This window comes from Lissotriton vulgaris, chromosome 11, assembly GCF_964263255.1.
Source record: "Lissotriton vulgaris chromosome 11, aLisVul1.2, whole genome shotgun sequence".
Lineage (NCBI taxonomy): Eukaryota > Metazoa > Chordata > Amphibia > Caudata > Salamandridae > Lissotriton > Lissotriton vulgaris.
In genome coordinates, this window is record NC_141699.1 from 625735544 (window position 1) to 625753585 (window position 18042).

An 18042-nucleotide genomic window follows, 5' to 3' on the forward strand; every position below is an offset into this window, starting at 1 on the left:
TCTGTGCACTCGAGGTGACAGAGGGGACCCAGGGCGCAAACGTGCCCGACCTCCTGGAGCCCTGGCTGTGATCCGGGAGGCGAATGGCACCTCATAGGGACTTCCAGGGAAGTCCGGCCATCTAGTCGCCCCATAGGAAAGCATTGCGGGCGACCAGATGGCCGAGGCGAGAGGGGCGACCAGATGGCCGGGACCGAAATGACGCCAATCTGCCTGCCCCGGGCCTGCAGGGCTCTGGGGCTGCAGGGCTCCGGGGGCTGCAGAGCTACAGGGCTCCGGGGCTGCAGGGCTCCGGGGCTTCAGTCCTCCCCGGGCCCTGATGGACCCTCTGTCCCGGGCGCCCGGACCCCCCTGGCCGGCTCACAGGACGGAGGGGTATTCCCGCACCACCGGGCCATGCCGGATGGGGCTCAAGCCCCGTGCCCGGTCCCAGGCCCGGCTCCCGGACCCTAGGCCAGGCCCGGGAGAGCCTCCTTTGGGCTGCAGGGCTCCAGGGCTACAGGGCACGGGGGCTGCGAGCTCTGTAGGCTGCAGGGCTTCGGGGCTGCCGGGCTCGCGGGCTCCGGGGCTCCAGGGCTCGGGGGCTCCGGGGCTGCAGGGCTCAGGGGCTCCGTGGCTGCAGGCATCCGGGGCTGCAGGGCTCGGGGGCTGCAGGGCTCCTCGGGGGCTCCAGGGCTCCCGGGCTCCGGGGCTGCAGGGCTCCGGGGCTCCAGGGCTCCAGGGCTACAGGGATCCAGGGCTGCTGGGCTCCAGGGCTCGGGGGCTCCAGGGCAGCAGGGCTCCAGGGCTTGGGACCCATGGAGCCCGTCCCGGGTACTTTGCCACTCTGCGGACCGGAGGAGGGAGCCCCTAATGCCTGGGAGGTGTTGCCCGGGCATCGCTCATCTGGTCCCCAGCAGGGAACCACCAGCCCCGGGAGGGTGTTTGGGCATACCCTTGCACCTACTAATCCGGAGGAAAATTACCCCCCTTTCTTGTAATCCATGCACTCGAGGTGACAGAGGGGACCCAGGGCACAAACGTGCCCGACCTACTGGAGCCCTGGCTGGAATCCGGGAGGCAAATGGCACCTCATAGGGACTTCCAGGGACGTCCGGCCATCTAGTCACCCCATAGGAAAGCATTGCGGGCGACCAAATGGCCGAGGCGAGAGGGGCGACCAGATGGCCGGGACCGAAATAACACCAATCTGCCTGCCCCAGGCCTGCAGGGCTCTGGGGCTGCAGGGCTCCGGGGGCTGCAGAGCTACAGGGCTCCAGGGCTGCAGGGCTCCGGGGCTTCAGGCCTCCCCGGGCCCTGATGGACCCTCTGTCCCGGGCGCCCTTGACCCCCCCCGGCCGGCTCGCAGGATGGAGGGTTATTCCCGCACCACCGGGCCCTGCTGGACTGGGCTCAAGCCCCGGGCCCGGTCCCTGGCCCGGCTCCCGGACCCTAGGCCAGGCCCGGGAGAGCCTCCCCTAGGCTGCAGGGCTACAGGGCTACAGGGCTCGGGGGCTGCAGGGCTCCATGGACTGCAGGACTTCGGGGCTGCCGGGCATGGGGGCTCCAGGGCTGCAGGGCTCGGGGGATCCGGGGCTGCAGGGCTCAGGGGCTCCGGGGCTGCAGGCATCCGGGGCTGCAGGGCTCGGGGGCTGCAGGGCTCCTCGGGGGCTCCACAGCTCCCGGGCTCCGGGGCTGCAGGGCTCCAGGGCTGCAGGGCTCCGGGGGGGCTCCAGGGGCTGTAGGGCTCCAGGGGCTCCAGGGCTGCAGGGCTCCAGGGCTGCAGGGCTCCAGGGCTCCAGGGCTGCAGGGCTGCAGGGCTCCAGGGCTCGCAGGCTCCAGGGCAGCAGGGCTCCAGGGCTTGGAACCCATGGAGCCCGTCCCCGGTACTTTGCCACTCTGCGGCCCGGAGGAGGGAGCCCCGGATGCATGGAAGGTGTTGCCCGGGCATCGCCCATCTGGTCCACAGCAGGGAACCACCAGCCCCGGGAGGGTGTTTGGGCATACCCTTGCACCTACTAATCCGGAGGAAAATTACCCCCCTTTCTTGTAATCTGTGCACTCGAGGTGACAGAGGGGACCCAGGGCGCAAACGTGCCCGACCTCCTGGAGCCCTGGCTGGGATCCGGGAGGCGAATGGCACCTCATAGGGACTTCCAGGGAAGTCCGGCCATCTAGTCGCCCCATAGGAAAGCATTGCGGGCAACCAGATGGCTGAGGCGAAAGGGGCGACCAGATGGCCGGGACCAAAATGACGCCAATCGGCCTGCCCCGGGCCTGTAGGGCTCAGGAGCTGCAGGGCTCCGGGGCTCCGGGGCTGCAGGGCTCGGGGACTGCAGGGCTCCACGGCTCGGGGGGCTGCAGAGCTCCGGGGCTCCAGGGCTCCGGGGCTCCGGGGCTCCGGGGCTGCTGGGCTCCGGGGCTGCTGGGCTCCAGGGCTCGGGGGCTCCAGGGCAGAAGGGCTCCAGGGCTCCAAGGCTCCGGGGCTCCAGGGCCCGGGACCCATGGAGCCCGTCCCGGGTACTTTGCCACTCTGCGGCCCGGAGGAGGGAGCCCCGGATGCATGGAAGGTCTTGCCCGGGCATCGCCCATCTGGTCCACAGCAGGGAACCACCAGCCCCGGGAGGGTGTTTGGGCATACCCTTGCACCTACTAATCCGGAGGAAAATTAACCCCTTTTCTTGTAATCTGTGCACTCGAGGTGACAGAGGGGACCCAGGGCGCAAACGTGCCCGACCTCCTGGAGCCCTGGCTGTGATCCGGGAGGCGAATGGCACCTCATAGGGACTTCCAGGGAAGTCCGGCCATCTAGTCGCCCCATAGGAAAGCATTGCGGGCGACCAGATGGCCGAGGCGAGAGGGGCGACCAGATGGCCGGGACCGAAATGACGCCAATCTGCCTGCCCCGGGCCTGCAGGGCTCTGGGGCTGCAGGGCTCCGGGGGCTGCAGAGCTACAGGGCTCCGGGGCTGCAGGGCTCCGGGGCTTCAGTCCTCCCCGGGCCCTGATGGACCCTCTGTCCCGGGCGCCCGGACCCCCCTGGCCGGCTCACAGGATGGAGGGGTATTCCCGCACCACCGGGCCATGCCGGATGGGGCTCAAGCCCCGTGCCCGGTCCCAGGCCTGGCTCCCGGACCCTAGGCCAGGCCCGGGAGAGCCTCCTCTGGGCTGCAGGGCTCCAGGGCTACAGGGCACGGGGGCTGCGAGCTCTGTAGGCTGCAGGGCTTCGGGGCTGCCGGGCTCGCGGGCTCCGGGGCTCCAGGGCTCGGGGGCTCCGGGGCTGCAGGGCTCAGGGGCTCCGTGGCTGCAGGCATCCGGGGCTGCAGGGCTCGGGGGCTGCAGGGCTCCTCGGGGGCTCCAGGGCTCCCGGGCTCCGGGGCTGCAGGGCTCCGGGGCTCCAGGGCTCCAGGGCTACAGGGATCCAGGGCTGCTGGGCTCCAGGGCTCGGGGGCTCCAGGGCAGCAGGGCTCCAGGGCTTGGGACCCATGGAGCCCGTCCCGGGTACTTTGCCACTCTGCAGACCGGAGGAGGGAGCCCCTAATGCCTGGGAGGTGTTGCCCAGGCATCGCTCATCTGGTCCCCAGCAGGGAACCACCAGCCCCGGGAGGGTGTTTGGGCATACCCTTGCACCTACTAATCCGGAGGAAAATTACCCCCCTTTCTTGTAATCCATGCACTCGAGGTGACAGAGGGGACCCAGGGCACAAACGTGCCCGACCTACTGGAGCCCTGGCTGGAATCCGGGAGGCAAATGGCACCTCATAGGGACTTCCAGGGAAGTCCGGCCATCTAGTCGCCCCATAGGAAAGCATTGCGGGCGACCAGATGGCCGAGGCGAGAGGGGCGACCCGATTGCCGGGACCGAAATGACACCAATCTGCCTGCCCCGGGCCTGTAGGGCTCAGGAGCTGCAGGGCTCCGGGGCTCTGGGGCTCCGGGGCTCTGGGGCTGCAGGGCTGCAGGGCAAGGGGACTGCAGGGCTCCACAGCTTGGGGGGCTGCAGGGCTCCGGGGCTGCAGGGCTCGGGTTCTCCAGGGCTCCAGGGCTCCAGGGCTGCAGGGCTCCGGGGCTGCGGGGCTCCAGGGCTCCGGGGCGGCTGGGCTCTGGGGCTCCAGGGCCTGGGACCCATGGTACCCGTTCCGGGTACTTTGCCACACTACGGCCCGGAGGAGGGAGCCCCGGATGCCTGGGAGGTGTTGCCCGGGCATCGCCCATCTGGTCCCCAGCAGGAAACCACCAGCCCCGGGAGGGTGTTTGGGCATACCCTTGCACCTACTAATCCGGAGGAAAATTACCCCCCTTTCTTGTAATCCGTGCACTCGAGGTGACAGAGGGGACCCAGGGCGCAAAAGTGCCCGACCTCCTGGAGCCCTGGCTGGGATCCGGGAGGCAAATGGCACCTCATAGGGACTTCCAGGGACGTCCGGCCATCTAGTCACCCCATAGGAAAGCATTGCGGGCGACCAGATGGCCGAGGCGAGAGGGGCGACCAGATGGCCGGGACCGAAATAACACCAATCTGCCTGCCCCAGGCCTGCAGGGCTCTGGGGCTGCAGGGCTCCGGGGGCTGCAGAGCTACAGGGCTCCAGGGCTGCAGGGCTCCGGGGCTTCAGGCCATCTCCGGGCCCTGATGGACCCTCTGTCCCGGGCGCCCTTGACCCCCCCCCGGCCGGCTCGCAGGATGGAGGGTTATTCCCGCACCACCGGGCCCTGCTGGACTGGGCTCAAGCCCCGGGCCCGGTCCCTGGCCCGGCTCCCGGACCCTAGGCCAGGCCCGGGAGAGCCTCCCCTAGGCTGCAGGGCTACAGGGCTACAGGGCTCGGGGGCTGCAGGGCTCCATGGACTGAAGGACTTCGGGGCTGCCGGGCATGGGGGCTCCAGGGCTGCAGGGCTCGGGGGCTCCGGGGCTGCAGGGCTCAGGGGCTCCCGGGCTGCAGGCATCCGGGGCTGCAGGGCTCGGGGGCTGCAGGGCTCCTCGGGGGCTCCACAGCTCCCGGGCTCCGGGGCTGCAGGGCTCCAGGGCTGCAGGGCTCCGGGGGGGCTCCAGGGGCTGTAGGGCTCCAGGGGCTCCAGGGCTGCAGGGCTCCAGGGCTGCAGCGCTCCAGGGCTCCAGGGCTGCAGGGCTGCAGGGCTCCATGGGGACTACAGGGCTCCAGGGGCTGTAGGGCTCCGGGGGCTCCAGGACGGAGGGGTATTCCCGCACCTCCGGGCCCTGCCGGATGGGGCTCAAGCCCCGTGCCCGGTCCCAGGCCCGGCTCCCGGACCCTAGGCCAGGCCCGGGAGAGCCTCCTCTGGGCTGCAGGGCTCCAGGGCTACAGGGCTCGGGGGCTGCGAGCTCTGTAGGCTGCAGGGCTTCGGGGCTGCCGGGCTCGCGGGCTCCAGGGCTCCAGGGCTCGGGGGCTCCGGGGCTGCAGGGCTCAGGGGCTCCGTGGCTGCAGGCATCCAGGGCTGCAGGGCTCGGGGGCTGCAGGGCTCCTCGGGGGCTCCAGGGCTCCCGGGCTCCGGGGCTGCAGGGCTCCGGGGCTCCAGGGCTCTAGGGCTCCAGGGATCCAGGGCTGCTGGGCTCCAGGGCTCGGGGGCTCCAGGGCAGCAGGGCTCCAGGGCTTGGGACCCATGGAGCCCGTCCCGGGTACTTTGCCACTCTGCGGACCGGAGGAGGGAGCCCCTAATGCCTGGGAGTTGTTGCCCGGCCATCGCTCATCTGGTCCCCAGCAGGGAACCACCAGCCCCGGGAGGGTGTTTGGGCATAACCTTGCACCTACTAATCCGGAGGAAAATTACCCCCCTTTCTTGTAATCCATGCACTCGAGGTGACAGAGGGGACCCAGGGCACAAACGTGCCCGACCTCCTGGACCCCTGGCTGGAATCCGGGAGGCGAATGGCACCTCATAGGGACTTCCAGGGAAGTCCGGCCATCTAGTCGCCCCATAGGAAAGCATTGCGGGCGACCAGATGGCCGAGGCGAGAGGGGCGATCCGATTGCCGGGACCGAAATGACACCAATCTGCCTGCCCCGGGCCTGTAGGGCTCAGGAGCTGCAGGGCTCCGGGGCTCTGGGGCTCCGGGGCTCTGGGGCTCCGGGGCTGCAGGGCAAGGGGACTGCAGGGCTCCACAGCTTGGGGGGCTGCAGGGCTCCGGGGCTGCAGGGCTCGGGTTCTCCAGGGCTCCAGGGCTCCAGGGCTCCAGGGCTGCAGGGCTCCGGGGCTGCTGGGCTCCAGGGCTCCGGGGCGGCTGGGCTCCGGGGCTCCAGGGCCTGGGACCCATGGAACCCGTTCCGGGTACTTTGCCACACTGCGGCCCGGAGGAGGGAGCCCCGGATGCCTGGGAGGTGTTGCCCGGGCATCGCCCATCTGTTCCCCAGCAGGAAACCACCAGCTCCGGGAGGGTGTTTGGGCATACCCTTGCACCTACTAATCCGGAGGAAAATTACCCCCCTTTCTTGTAATCCGTGCACTCGAGGTGACAGAGGGGACCCAGGGCGCAAAAGTGCCCGACCTCCTGGAGCCCTGGCTGGGATCCGGGAGGCAAATGGCACCTCATAGGGACTTCCAGGGACGTCCGGCCATCTAGTCACCCCATAGGAAAGCATTGCGGGCGACCAGATGGCCGAGGCGAGAGGGGCGACCAGATGGCCGGGACCGAAATAACACCAATCTGCCTGCCCCAGGCCTGCAGGGCTCTAGGGCTGCAGGGCTCCGGGGGCTGCAGAGCTACAGGGCTCCAGGGCTGCAGGGCTCCGAGGCTTCAGGCCTCCCCGGGCCCTGATGGACCCTCTGTCCCGGGCGCCCTTGACCCCCCCCGGCCGGCTCGCAGGATGGAGGGTTATTCCCGCACCACCGGGCCCTGCTGGACGGGGCTCAAGCCCCGGGCCCGGTCCCAGGCCCGGCTCCCGGACCCTAGGCCAGGCCCGGGAGAGCCTCCCCTAGGCTGCAGGGCTACAGGGCTGCCGGGCATGGGGGCTCCAGGGCTGCAGGGCTCGGGGGCTCCGGGGCTGCAGGGCTCAGGGGCTCCCGGGCTGCAGGCATCCGGGGCTGCAGGGCTCGGGGGCTGCAGGGCTCCTCGGGGGCTCCACAGCTCCCGGGCTCCGGGGCTGCAGGGCTCCAGGGCTGCAGGGCTCCGGGGGGGCTCCAGGGGCTGTAGGGCTCCAGGGGCTCCAGGGCTGCAGGGCTCCAGGGCTGCAGGGCTCCAGGGCTCCAGGGCTGCAGGGCTGCAGGGCTCCATGGGGACTACAGGGCTCCAGGGGCTGTAGGGCTCCGGGGGCTCCAGGACGGAGGGGTATTCCCGCACCTCCGGGCCCTGCCGGATGGGGCTCAAGCCGCGGGCCCGCTCCCGGTCTCTGCTTCTGAAACCCTAGCCAGGCTGGGGAAAGAGCCGCCCTTGCCTCTGATGAACGCCTGGAACCTCGGCCGGCTTGCAGGACGGGGAAGCTCCAGCAAACCCATGGCTGGCCGGACGGAGCTCAAGCCCCGGGCCCGCTCCCGGTCCCTGCTTCCGAAACCCTAGCCCGGCCGGGGAGAGCCTCCCTTGGCCCTGATGAACGCCCGGAACCTCAGCCGGCTTGCGGGACGGGGAGGCTCCAGCAACCCCATGGCCTACCGGACGGAGCTCAAGCCCCGGGCCCGGTCCCTGCTTCCAAAACCCTAGCCAGCCCGGGGAGAGCCTCCCTTGGCCCGATAAACGCCCGGAACCTCGGCCGGCTTGCAGGACGGAGCTCAGGCCCCAGGCCTCAGGCCCAGCCTACCAACCCTAGCCGGGCCCGGGGAGAGCCTCCCGGTAGATCCCCCTGTCCCCAGCACCTGGACCCTGGGCCGGAACCAAGGAGGGTTAAGCCCAGGACACGTCCTCTCCCCGACGGCCTGCCCGGGGAGCCCATTTTTGTCGACTATTAAGCCCCCACGTAGTGGGGGCTTACAGAACTTTGGGAAAGGACAAAAGTTGGAGTTAGCCCATCCGCCAGCCTGCAGGGCCATCTGGTCACCCAGCCCGCAGGGCCATCTGGTCACGCAGCCAGGCGACCAGATGACCCGGGACGACCCAGCGCCCGGATGGCCTGGGAGGGTGCCGTACCCAGTCGCCCTTGCAGTCCAGCGAGGGTGGCCAGGCGCTGCTGCTTGCCTCCCTGCTCGACTTGCCCATTCAGCAGTGGGAAGGGGAGGCCCGGCCGGCGGCGGCCCAGGCTATCTGGTCACCCTGCCGACCCGCAAGGGAAGGTGTGGCCCCCATCCCCGCACCCCGGTGGGGCAGGGAGGGGAGGGAGAGGCCCCCGTGCCGGAGGGCATGTGGTGGAGGCAGCCTCCCGCAGGCCCGTGTTACCCCCTCCACATCCATCCCGCCGGCCAGGCGGCAGAGGGACCCACCCCTGGGTGTGGTAGAGGGAGGGTTCTGCGGGCGCCCACGCACGGAAAGAGACAAAAACTTGGCTCAGAGGATGACTTTCAATAGATCGCAGCGAGGTAGCTGCTCTGCTACTTACGAAACCCTGACCCAGAATCAGGTTGTCTACGAATGATTTAGCACTGGGTGCCCCAGGAACATGGGCCTGATCAAACTCAGAGGAAAAGGACCATCGGCAAGGGGCTGAGAGACAGGAGCGTCCCCGGGCCCCTGAGGGGCCCTGGCGGGCAGGCCCCGGGATGCCTTCCCCCTCTCAGCATGGCCAGACCTCATGGAAGTCTGCCTGATCAAACTCGGAGAAAAATGACCATCGAACCCTGATAAAAACAACCATCGACAATGGGCCGAGAGGCAGAAGCATCCACGGGCCCCTGGGGGCCCCTAGCGGGTGGGTCCTGGGACGCCTTCCCCCTCTCAGCATGGCCAGACCTAACGGAGGTATGCCTGATCAAACTCTGAGAAAAACGACCATCGGCAAGGGGCTGAGAGGCAGGAGCGTCCCCGGGCCCCTGGGGGCCCCTGGCAGGCAGGCTCCAGGACGCCTCCCTCCCTCTCAGCATGGCCAGACCTCATGAAAGTCTGCCTGATCAAACTCGGAGAAAAACAACCATCGAACTTGGAGAAAAACGACCATCGGCAAGGGGCCAAGAGGCAGAAGCGTCCCCGGGCCCCTGGGGGCCCCTGGCGGGTGGGCCCCAGGAAACCTTTCCCCCTCAGCATGGCCAGACCTCACGGAGGTCTGTACCTGATCAAACTCGGAGAAAAAGGACAATCGGCAAGGGGCTGAGAGGCAGGAGCGTCCCCGGGCCCCTGGGGGCCCCTGGCGGGCAGGCCCCGGGATGCCTTCCCTCTCTCAGCATGACCAGACCTCATGGAAGTCTGCCTGATGAAACTCGGAGAAAAACGACCATCGAACCCTGATAAAAACGACCATCGACAAGGGGCCGAGATGCAGAAGCATCCACGGGCCCCTGGGGGCCCCTGGCGGGCGGGCCCCGGGATGCATTCCCCCTCTCAGCATGGCCAGACCTCACTGAGGTATGCCTGATCAAACTCGGAGACAAACAACCATCGGCAAGGGGCTGAGAGGCAGGAGCGTCCCAGGGCCCCTGGGGGACCCTGGCAGGCCCTGGGTGCCTCCCCCCTCTCAGCATGGCTGGACCTCCTGGAAGTCTACCTGATCAAACTCGGCGAAAAACAACCATCTAACTCGGAGAAAAACGACCATCGGCAAGGGGCCAGGAGGCAGAAGTGTCCCCGGGTCCCTGGGGGCCCCTGGTGGGCAGGCCCGGGACACCTTCCCCCTCTCTGCATGGCCAGACCTCACGGAGGTCTGTGCCTTATCAAAATCGGAGAAAAAGGACCATCGGCAAGGGGCTCACAGGCAGGAGCGTCCCCGGGCCCCTGGGGGCCCCTGGCGGGAGGGCCCCGGGATGCCTCCCCCCTCTCAGCATGGCCAGACCTCATGGAAGTCTGCCTGATCAAACTCGGAGAAAAACGACCATCGGCAAGGGGCTGAGAGGCAGAAGCGTCCCCGGGCCCCTGGGGGCCCCTGGCAGGCAGGCCCGGGATGCCTTCCCCCTCTCAGCATGGCCGGACCTCACGGAGGTCTGTGCCTGATCAAACTCGGAGAAAAACGACCATCGGCAAGGGGCTGAGAGGCAGGAGGTCCCCGGGCCCCTGGGGGCCCCTGGCGGGAGGGCCCCGGGATGCCTTCCCCCTCTCAGCATGGCCAGACCTCATGGAAGTCTGCCTGATCAAACTCGGAGAAAAACAACCATCGAACTTGGAGAAAAACGACCATCGGCAAGGGGCCAAGAGGCAGAAGCGTCCCCGGGCCCCTGGGGGCCCCTGGCGGGTGGGCCCCAGGAAACCTTTCCCCCTTAGCATGGCCAGACCTCATGGAAGTCTGCCTGATGAAACTCGGAGAAAAACAACCATCGAACCCTGACATAAACGACCATCGACAAGGGGCCGAGAGGCAGAAGCATCCATGGGCCCCTGGGGGCCCCTGGCGGGTGGGCCCCGGGACGTCTTACCCCTCTCAGCATGGCCAGACCTCACAGAGGTATGCCTGATCAAACTCGGAGACAAACGACCATCGGCAAGGGGCTGAGAGGCAGGAGCGTCCCCGGGCCCCTGGGGGACCCTGGCAGGCCCCGGGATGCCTCCCCCCCTCTCAGCATGGCCGGACCTCCTGGAAGTCTGCCTGATCAAACTCGGCGAAAAACAACCATCTAACTCCGAGAAAAACGACCATCGGCAAGGGGCGAAGAGGCAGAAGTGTCCCGGGGCCCCTGGGGGCCCCTGGCGGGCCGGCCCGGGACACCTTCCCCCTCTCAGCATGGCCAGACCTCACGGAGGTCTGTGCCTTATCAAACTCGGAGAAAAAGGACCATCGGCAAGGGGCTGACAGGCAGGAGCGTCCCCGGGCCCCTGGGGGCCCCTGGCGGGAGGGCCCCGGGACGCCTTTCCCCTCTCAGCATGGCCAGACCTCACGGAGGTATGCCTGATCAAACTCGGAGAAAAACAACTATCGAACTCAGAGAAAAACGACCATCGGCAAGGGGCTGAGAGGCTGAAGCGTCCCCGGGCCCCTGGGGGCCCCTGGCAGGCGGGCCCCGGGATGCCTCCCCCCTCCCAGCATGGCCAGACCTCATGGAAGTCTGCCTGATCAAACTCTGAGAAAAACGACCATCGAACTCGGAGAAAAACGACCATCGGCAAGGGGCTGAGAGGCAGAAGCGTCCCCGGGCCCCTGGGGGCCCCTGGGGGCCCCTGGCAGGCGGGCCCGGGATGCCTTCCCCCTCTCAGCATGGCCGGACCTCACGGAGGTCTGTGCCTGATCAAACTCGGAGAAAAAGGACCATCGGCAAGGGGCTGAGAGGCAGGAGCGTCCCCGGGCCCCTGGGGGCCCCTGGCAGGTGGGCCCCGGGACACCTTCCCCCTCAAACTTGGTGATAAAGGACCATCGGCAAGGGGCTGAGAGGCAAGAGTGTCCCCAGGACACTGGGGGGCCCGGTGGGCAGGCCCCAGGGCTGCCTACCCCTGATTCAGAATCTCCGGAGGTCTGACTGACCCTCTCCCTAGTAATCCGGAGGAACATTACCCCCCTTTCTTGTAATCTGTGCACTCGAAGTCACACAGGGGACCCAAGGCATGAACGAGCCCGACCTCCTGGAGCCCTGGCTGGGATCCGGGAGGCGAATGGCACCTCATCGGGACTTCCAGGGAAGTTCGGTCATCTGGTCGCCCCATTGGAAAGCATTGCGGGCGACCAGATGGCCGAGGCGAGAGGGGCGACCAGATGGCCGGGACCGAAATGACGCCAATCTGCCTGCCCCGGGCCTGCAGGGCTCTGGGGCTGCAGGGCTCATGGGCTCCGGGGCTGCAGGGCTCAGGGGCTCCAGGGCTGCAGGGCTCCGGGGCTGCAGGGCTCAGGGGCTCCGGGGCTGCAGGGCTCCGGGGCTCCAGGGCTCTAGGACTCCAGGGCTCCAGGTCTCCAGGGCTGCAGGGCTCCGGGGCTGCTGGGCTCCAGGGCTCGGGGGCTCCAGGGTAGCAGGGCTCCAGGGGTCGGGACCCATGGAGCCCGTCCCGGGTACTTTGCCGCTCTGCGGCCCAGAGGAGGGAGCCCCGGATGCCTGGGAGGTGTTGCCCGGGCATCGCCCATCTGGTCCCCAGCAGGGAACCACCAGCCCCGGGAGGGTGTTTGGGCAAACCCTTGCACCTACTAATCCGGAGGAAAATTACCCCCTTTCTTGTAATCCATGCACTCGAGGTGACAGAGGGGACCCAGGGCGCAAACGTGCCCGACCTCCTGGAGCCCTGGCTGGGATCCGGGAGGCGAATGGCACCTCATAGGGACTTCCAGGGAAGTCCGGCCATCTAGTCGCCCCATAGGAAAGCATTGCGGGCAACCAGATGGCTGAGGCGAAAGGGGCGACCAGATGGCCGGGACCAAAATGACGCCAATCGGCCTGCCCCGGGCCTGTAGGGCTCAGGAGCTGCAGGGCTCCGGGGCTCCGGGGCTGCAGGGCTCGGGGACTGCAGGGCTCCACGGCTCGGGGGGCTGCAGCGCTCCGGGGCTCCAGGGCTCCGAGGCTCCGGGGCTGCTGGGCTCCGGGGCTGCTGGGCTCCAGGGCTCGGGGGCTCCAGGGCAGGAGGGCTCCAGGGCTCCAAGGCTCCGGGGCTCCAGGGCCCGGGACCCATGGAGCCCGTCCCGGGTACTTTGCCACTCTGCGGCCCGGAGGAGGGAGCCCCGGATGCATGGAAGGTGTTGCCCGGGCATCGCCCATCTGGTCCACAGCAGGGAACCACCAGCCCCGGGAGGGTGTTTGGGCATACCCTTGCACCTACTAATCCGGAGGAAAATTACCCCCCTTTCTTGTAATCTGTGCACTCGAGGTGACAGAGGGGACCCAGGGCGCAAACGTGCCCGACCTCCTGGAGCCCTGGCTGGGATCCGGGAGGCGAATGGCACCTCATAGGGACTTCCAGGGAAGTCCGGCCATCTAGTCGCCCCATAGGAAAGCATTGCGGGCGACCAGATGGCCGAGGCGAGAGGGGCGACCAGATGGCCGGGACCGAAATGACGCCAATCTGCCTGCCCCAGCCTGCAGGGCTCTGGGGCTGCTTGGCTCCGGGGGCTGCAGAGCTACAGGGCTCCGGGGCTGCAGGGCTCCGGGGCTTCAGTCCTCCCCGGGCCTGATGGACCCTCTGTCCCGGGCGCCCCAGACCCCCCTGGCCGGCTCACAGGACGGAGGGGTATTCCCGCTCCACCGGGCCATGCCGGATGGGGCTGAAGCCCCGGGCCCCGGTCCCAGGCCCGGCTCCCGGACCCTAGGCCAGGCCTGGGAGAGCCTCCCCTGGGCTGCAGGGCTCCAGGGCTCAGGGGCTGCAGAGCTCTGTGGGCTGCAGGGCTTTGGGGCTGCCGGGCTCGGGGCTCCAGGGCTGCAGGGCTCGGGGGCTCCGGGGCTGCAGGGCTCAGGGGCTCCGTGGCTGCAGGCATCCAGGGCTGCAGGGCTCGGGGGCTGCAGGGCTCCTCGGGGGCTCCAGGGCTCCCGGGCTCCGGGGCTGCAGGGCTCCGGGGCTCCAGGGCTCTAGGGCTCCAGGGATCCAGGGCCGCTGGGCTCCAGGGCTCGCAGGCTCCAGGGCAGCAGGGCTCCAGGGCTTGGAACCCATGGAGCCCGTCCCCGGTACTTTGCCACTCTGCGGCCCGGAGGAGGGAGCCCCGGATGCATGGAAGGTGTTGCCCGGGCATCGCCCATCTGGTCCACAGCAGGGAACCACCAGCCCCGGGAGGGTGTTTGGGCATACCCTTGCACCTACTAATCCGGAGGAAAATTACCCCCCTTTCTTGTAATCCGTGCACTCGAGGTGACAGAGGGGACCCAGGGCGCAAACGTGCCCGACCTCCTGGAGCCCTGGCTGGGATCCGGGAGGCGAATGGCACCTCATAGGGACTTCCAGGGAAGTCCGGCCATCTAGTCGCCCCATAGGAAAGCATTGCGGGCAACCAGATGGCCGAGGCGAAAGGGGCGACCAGATGGCCGGGACCAAAATGACGCCAATCGGCCTGCCCCGGGCCTGCAGGGCTCTGGGGCTACAGGGCTCATGGGCTCCGGGGCTGCAGGGCTCAGGGGCTCCAGGGCGGCAGGGCTGCAGGCATCCGGGGCTGCAGGGCTCCGGGGCTGCAGGGCTCCGGGGCTCCAGGGCTCTAGGACTCCAGGGCTCCAGGTCTCCAGGGCTGCAGGGCTCCGGGGCTGCTGGGCTCCAGGGCTCGGGGGCTCCAGGGTAGCAGGGCTCCAGGGGTCGGGACCCATGGAGCCCGTCCCGGGTACTTTGCCACTCTGCGGCCCAGAGGAGGGAGCCCCGGATGCCTGGGAGGTGTTGCCCGGGCATCGCCCATCTGGTCCCCAGCAGGGAACCACCAGCCCCGGGAGGGTGTTTGGGCAAACCCTTGCACCTACTAATCCGGAGGAAAATTACCCCCCTTTCTTGTAATCCGTGCACTCGAGGTGACAGAGGGGACCCAGGGCGCAAACGTGCCCGACCTCCTGGAGCCCTGGCTGGGATCCGGGAGGCGAATGGCACCTCATAGGGACTTCCAGGGAAGTCCGGCCATCTAGTCGCTCCATAGGAAAGCATTGCGGGCAACCAGATGGCCGAGGCGAAAGGGGCGACCAGATGGCCGGGACCAAAATGACGCCAATCGGCCTGCCCCGGGCCTGCAGGGCTCTGGGGCTGCAGGGCTCCGGGGGCTGCACAGCTACAGGGCTCCGGGGCTGCAGGGCTCCAGGGCTTCAGTCCTCCCCGGGCCCTGATGGACCCTCTGTCCCGGGCGCCCCAGACCCCCCTGGCCGGCTCACAGGACGGAGGGGTATTCCCGCACCACCGGGCCATGCCGGATGGGGCTGAAGCCCCGGGCCCGGTCCCAGGCCCGGCTCCCGGACCCTAGGCCAGGCCTGGGAGAGCCTCCCCTGGGCTGCAGGGCTCCAGGGCTCCAGGGCTCAGGGGCTGCAGAGCTCTGTGGGCTGCAGGGCTTTGGGGCTGCCGGGCTCGGGGGCTCCAGGGCTGCAGGGCTCGGGGGCTGCAGGGCTCAGGGGCTCCGTGGCTGCAGGCATCCAGGGCTGCAGGGCTCCTCGGGGGCTCCAGGGCTCCCGGGCTCCGGGGCTGCAGGGCTCCGGGGCTCCAGGGCTCTAGGGCTCCAGGGATCCAGGGCTGCAGGGCTCCAGGGCTCGCAGGCTCCAGGGCAGCAGGGCTCCAGGGCTTGGAACCCATGGAGCCCGTCCCCGGTACTTTGCCACTCTGCGGCCCGGAGGAGGGAGCCCCGGATGCATGGAAGGTGTTGCCCGGGCATCGCCCATCTGGTCCACAGCAGGGAACCACCAGCCCCGGGAGGGTGTTTGGGCATACCCTTGCACCTACTAATCCGGAGGAAAATTAACCCCTTTTCTTGTAATCTGTGCACTCGAGGTGACAGAGGGGACCCAGGGCGCAAACGTGCCCGACCTCCTGTAGCCCTGGCTGGGATCCGGGAGGCGAATGGCACCTCTTAGGGACTTCCAGGGAAGTCCGGCCATCTAGTCGCCCCATAGGAAAGTATTGCGGGCGACCAGATGGCCGAGGCGAGAGGGGCGACCAGATGGCCGGGACCGAAATGACGCCAATCTGCCTGCCCCGGGCCTGCAGGGCTCTGGGGCTGCAGGGCTCCGGGGGCTGCAGAGCTACAGGGCTCCGGGGCTGCAGGGCTCCGGGGCTTCAGTCCTCCCCGGGCCCTGATGGACCCTCTGTCCCGGGCGCCCGGACCCCCCTGGCCGGCTCACAGGACGGAGGGGTATTCCCGCACCACCGGGCCATGCCGGATGGGGCTCAAGCCCCGTGCCCGGTCCCAGGCCCGGCTCCCGGACCCTAGGCCAGGCCCGGGAGAGCCTCCTCTGGGCTGCAGGGCTCCAGGGCTACAGGGCTCGGGGGCTGCGAGCTCTGTAGGCTGCAGGGCTTCGGGGCTGCCGGGCTCGCGGGCTCCAGGGCTCCAGGGCTCGGGGGCTCCGGGGCTGCAGGGCTCAGGGGCTCCGTGGCTGCAGGCATCCGGGGCTGCAGGGCTCGGGGGCTGCAGGGCTCCTCGGGGGCTCCAGGGCTCCCGGGCTCCGGGGCTGCAGGGCTCCAGGGCTCCAGGGCTCTAGGGCTACAGGGATCCAGGGCTGCTGGGCTCCAGGGCTCGGGGGCTCCAGGGCAGCAGGGCTCCAGGGCTTGGGACCCATGGAGCCCGTCCCGGGTACTTTGCCACTCTGCAGACCGGAGGAGGGAGCCCCTAATGCCTGGGAGGTGTTGCCCGGGCATCGCTCATCTGGTCCCCAGCAGGGAACCACCAGCCCCGGGAGGGTGTTTGGGCATACCCTTGCACCTACTAATCCGGAGGAAAATTACCCCCCTTTCTTGTAATCCATGCACTCGAGGTGACAGAGGGGACCCAGGGCACAAACGTGCCTGACCTCCTGGAGCCCTGGCTGGAATCCGGGAGGCGAATGGCACCTCATAGGGACTTCCAGGGAAGTCCGGCCATCTAGTCGCCCCATAGGAAAGCATTGCGGGCGACCAGATGGCCGAGGCGAGAGGGGCGACCCGATTGCCGGGACCGAAATGACACCAATCTGCCTGCCCCGGGCCTGTAGGGCTCAGGAGCTGCAGGGCTCCGGGGCTCTGGGGCTCCGGGGCTCTGGGGCTGCAGGGCTGCAGGGCAAGGGGACTGCAGGGCTCCACAGCTTGGGGGGCTGCAGGGCTCCGGGGCTGCAGGGCTCGGGTTCTCCAGGGCTCCAGGGCTCCAGGGCTCCAGGGCTGCAGGGCTCCGGGGCTGCTGGGCTCCAGGGCTCCGGGGCGGCTGGGCTCTGGGGCTCCAGGGCCTGGGACCCATGGAACCCGTTCCGGGTACTTTGCCACACTGCGGCCCGGAGGAGGGAGCCCCGGATGCCTGGGAGGTGTTGCCCGGGCATCGCCCATCTGGTCCCCAGCAGGAAACCACCAGCCCCCGGAGGGTGTTTGGGCATACCCTTGCACCTACTAATCCGGAGGAAAATTACCCCCCTTTCTTGTAATCCGTGCACTCGAGGTGACAGAGGGGACCCAGGGCGCAAAAGTGCCCGACCTCCTGGAGCCCTGGCTGGGATCCGGGAGGCAAATGGCACCTCATAGGGACTTCCAGGGACGTCCGGCCATCTAGTCACCCCATAGGAAAGCATTGCGGGCGACCAGATGGCCGAGGCGAGAGGGGCGACCAGATGGCCGGGACCGAAATAACACCAATCTGCCTGCCCCAGGCCTGCAGGGCTCTGGGGCTGCAGGGCTCCGGGGGCTGCAGAGCTACAGGGCTCCAGGGCTGCAGGGCTCCGGGGCTTCAGGCCATCTCCGGGCCCTGATGGACCCTCTGTCCCGGGCGCCCTTGACCCCCCCCCGGCCGGCTCGCAGGATGGAGGGTTATTCCCGCACCACCGGGCCCTGCTGGACTGGGCTCAAGCCCCGGGCCCGGTCCCTGGCCCGGCTCCCGGACCCTAGGCCAGGCCCGGGAGAGCCTCCCCTAGGCTGCAGGGCTACAGGGCTACAGGGCTCGGGGGCTGCAGGGCTCCATGGACTGAAGGACTTCGGGGCTGCCGGGCATGGGGGCTCCAGGGCTGCAGGGCTCGGGGGCTCCGGGGCTGCAGGGCTCAGGGGCTCCCGGGCTGCAGGCATCCGGGGCTGCAGGGCTCGGGGGCTGCAGGGCTCCTCGGGGGCTCCACAGCTCCCGGGCTCCGGGGCTGCAGGGCTCCAGGGCTGCAGGGCTCCGGGGGGGCTCCAGGGGCTGTAGGGCTCCAGGGGCTCCAGGGCTGCAGGGCTCCAGGGCTGCAGCGCTCCAGGGCTCCAGGGCTGCAGGGCTGCAGGGCTCCATGGGGACTACAGGGCTCCAGGGGCTGTAGGGCTCCGGGGGCTCCAGGACGGAGGGGTATTCCCGCACCTCCGGGCCCTGCCGGATGGGGCTCAAGCCGCGGGCCCGCTCCCGGTCTCTGCTTCTGAAACCCTAGCCAGGCTGGGGAAAGAGCCGCCCTTGCCTCTGATGAACGCCTGGAACCTCGGCCGGCTTGCAGGACGGGGAAGCTCCAGCAAACCCATGGCTGGCCGGACGGAGCTCAAGCCCCGGGC